We start from the raw sequence: 4,240 nt of genomic DNA on the forward strand, positions 1-4,240 counted from the left end.
ATGTCAGACTTTCTTCTTGGATGTGATACTGAGTTCTGGAATTAATTACAGAGAATATTATGAGGACACTTGCTGGGCCTTTAGGAAACTCAGTTCTGCAGCCCTGCAAGTCAAAATCCAGACCAAGTCTGATATTTCCTGCCACTACACCAGTGATGCACTATGCCATATTTATCCATGTATATTTACCACTTACTTAGAATTTGTCTGTCTGCCTTTCATCAATCAATCAGTATATATATTGTTTACTTCTCCTGGAACAAAGAAGAGTGGAAATGGAGGCTTGACTGATTTTTACTATAAAATTCTAAACTACAGAATCCAAAATTTTGATTTTTATATGATTCGGGTAACTATCATATATGTATTTAAAAAACACTCAGATTAATTTTAACATTGAATAAATGTAAAATTGGCAATGTTATCTCTGTATTTTATAATTAGACAATTGGTAAACCTCTTCTGAGCATCAGAAGCATGCTGTTACATATCATATATGAGTATTGCACATCAAATCTTTCATAGAAGACATTCTTACAAAAAATCCAACACATATAAAAATTCTTATGAAAAAATTCCAATAGAATAATCAGGCTTTTTATTATTATTCACTGAAAAGATATAACAACCACATGAGGGTCCATGTTGATTTTTGTTTATAATACTTCTCTCATTCAGAGAATATCAAGACCACAAAAAGCAGAAAATAAACTAATGCAAGTAGTTTAGAACATAGGTTTGTTACTGTGCCCTAATTCAATTTCATTGCTGTGATAAAAGACTCTGGCCAAAGGCAACTTTGAGGAGTGTTGTGAGCATGTGATTCCAGGAACATAGATGAACATGTTTATGTCTTCCCACAATGCCAGAACAGAAGCATGCATTTGTAAAATTTTAATTTTGAGTTAAAGATTCTTAGGAAAATCACTTCAGCCTAAACATAATTCACTGTGTGATTAATTACTGGCCATCCCTGGTACACAAAGAAATTCAAGCCTCAGTATATACTTTGAACATATCCCTCCCCCCAAAAAAACACCAAACAAAACTATTAAGATAAATTAAACAAGATTCATTTCAATAGAAAGATATTCCATGTATATGGATTGGAGGAGTCAGAGTTACCAATTTGGCAATGAGGCAGAAAACTGATTAATAGATTTAGTGAAAATCTACTTAAAATTTTGAGATCTTGATAGGGAAATTTTAACAAATGTTTCTAGAAAAGCACCAATTACCCAGAATAAACAAAGTGCATAGTTGGAAGATTCAAAATTCCCAATTTGAAAGCTGATTCCTAATCTACGCAATTAGGATAAGGGGCTGTTGGCATGAGGACATGCATGGTAAATGAAGAAGCTTGAGAACCTAGTGACAATTGCTTTGATGGTAAATCAATACCGACCAAAAATGTCAAGGTAATTCCAAACAATAGATCATAGTATTTTTAATCAGAAGATTTACTTACCCCTCTGATTTCCAAACTTGTTTCAAAGGATGTTTACACAAAATTATTTCATAAAAAATAATTGGATGCATTAAGGAATAAATATAATAGAGATCTAGAAGTGAGCCACCCAATCTGTGCTCTTGGATTCTGTCTTTGGTTCTTGGCATTAGCAATGAATGTTACTAACTGTTGAGCCATCTCTTCTGCACCCCAGATGCTTAAATAAGATAAATTTTCAATGTGAAACAAAGCATGATGCATGAAATAAATTCTAAAGTAATGTTCCATTAATTTAAAGGTTAAAACATAATTAAATGTAGTCAAGCTAATGAGAGTACGATCTGCCCTGTTTGTGTTTGTTTTATTGAAAATAGATTATTCTCTTATACAATACTTCTCAATCAGCTACCTCTCCCTCCCCTCCTCAGCTCCCTGCCATCTCCTTTCTCCCCAAGATGAACTGCTCCTATATTTCCTTTTCAGAAAAGAGCAGACCTTCAAGAGATGATAACCAAACAGGACAAAGCAAAATACAATAAGACACGGTGAAAGCATTCCTATCAAAGCTAGTCAAGGCAACTCGGTAGAAGGAAAATAGTCTCAAGAGCAGGCAAAAGAGTAAGAGACACACCTGCTCCTGCTGCTAGGAGTCCCACAAGAAAACCAAGTTAATGCAATAACATATACAATAAGAACCTGGTGCAGACACATACAGGCCCTGCACTTGCCGTTTCAGTCTCTGTGAGCCAGTGTGACCCCTGATTAGTTTATTCAGTGGGCCATGTTCTCCTGGTAATTCCATGTCCTCTGACTCCTACAGTCCTCCTGCCTTCTCTTCCACAGGCATCCCTGATCTCCTAGGAGAGGGAACTGGAGACCTCCAATTAGACTCTCTCTTCACATAGTGTCTGGCTGTGAGTCTCTGCACCAGCTCTGATCTGTTGCTGGAGGAAAACTCTCTGATGATGATTGGACAAGGCACAGATCTGTGAATATAGCAGAATACCATTAAGGGATCATTTCATTGTTATTTTTTTTCTTTTGTCAGTCATGTTTTGTTCTACCCTAGGTCTCTGGGTAATCCAGTCTCTGATTTCTGGGCATTCAGGCAGTGTAGGACATGAGCTCACACTCATGGGCCTCAAATTAAACCAAACATTTGTTGGCCACTCCCATATGCTCTATACCACCATTGTGCCGTCACATCTTGAGAGTGATCTTGAGAGAGACAGATTGAAGGTCTAGGGTTTTGTGGCTTGATTGGTATCCAGGTTTCACTGTCTGTAGCCTTCTGGTGCCAATGACTAAAACACAAGGGTGATGGCTCTAAGTCCATACCAGCTCAACTACCCTATATTCAATTAGCTGAGTTAAAGTTGATCTGGGCAATGGGACCATTCTTTCAGGTTTCGGAGGGCATTCCTCTGTCCTAGTATCAGCCTGGGTTATTTAGGAATCTCCACAAGACCTCCTTGGCCAACAATATATCTAAATGTAACCTAGTCCTATTACTGTAAGCCTTTTCTGGCTACAAAAGATAGGAGTTCAGACCCCTATCCCTCATAACTCAGAGACTTCACTAGAGTCGCCCTCATAGATTCCAGGAAGTTTCTACTGCACTGGGTTTCCAAATTGCCTCCAAATATCCCCCAATTCCAGTTGTCTCTCCCAGTACTCTCTCTTCATCTCCCTTCCCTGATCCCTCCTGCATCAGTCTCCATCTGATTCCAGTCCACCTGCAGAATATATTCTGGCTCCTCTCCACAGAGAGAGTCATGTGTCTCCCCTTGAGCCCTCATCTTTAACTAACCTCTCTGGGTCTATGGATTATGCTTTGATTGTCATTTACTTAAGAGCTAATATCCACTTATAAGTGAATAGATGTAGCTAGAGTTTTCTTGCCTGGCCCACAGTCAGGACAAATCTCTCTTACCCGCCAGTCCCACAGCCGCTCAGACCCAACCAAGTGAACACAGAGACTTATATTGCTTACAAACTGTATGGCCGTGGCAGCCTTCTTGCTAACTGTTCTTATATCTTAAATTAATCCATTTCCATAAATCTATACCTTGCCACGTGGCTCGTGGCTTACCGGCATCTTCACATGCGGCTTGTCCTGGTGATGGCTAGCAGTGACTCCTTCTGCCTTCCTGTTCTTTCTTTTCTCCTCTCTCTCTCTCTTAGTCCCACTTATACTTCCTGCCTAGCCACAAGCCAATCAGTGTTTTATTTACTAACCAATTAGAGCAACACATTTGCCATAAAGAACATCCCCCAGCAAATACATGCCCTATTTCTCTTTCTAGGTCCAGGTTACTTCACTGAGGATGATATTTTTTTTAGTTGCATCCATTTGCCTGCACATTTCATTATGTCATCTTTTTCTTAACTCCATTGTGTAAATGTACATTTTTTAAAACTCATTCTACAGTTAAGGAACATCTAGGTTGTTTTTAGTTTCTGACTATTATGAATAAAGCCACATGTTTGAGTAAGTGTCTTTGTGGTAGGATGGAGAGTTCTTTGGGTATATGCCAAAGAATAATATAGCTGGGTCTTGAGGTAGATTGATTCCCAATATTTTGAAGAATTACCATATTAATTTGTATAGCAGTTGTACACGCTTTCACTCCCACCAGCAGTATAGTAGTATTTACCCTGCTCCATATCTTGTCAACATGAACTGTTACTTTGTTATTTAATTTAGCCATTCTGACAGGTGAAAGATGAAACCTCAAGGTAGTTTTGATTTGCATTTCCCTGATGGCTAAAAATATTGAACATTTTTTA

This window comes from Peromyscus maniculatus, chromosome 5 (genome assembly GCF_049852395.1).
Source record: "Peromyscus maniculatus bairdii isolate BWxNUB_F1_BW_parent chromosome 5, HU_Pman_BW_mat_3.1, whole genome shotgun sequence".
Lineage (NCBI taxonomy): Eukaryota > Metazoa > Chordata > Mammalia > Rodentia > Cricetidae > Peromyscus > Peromyscus maniculatus.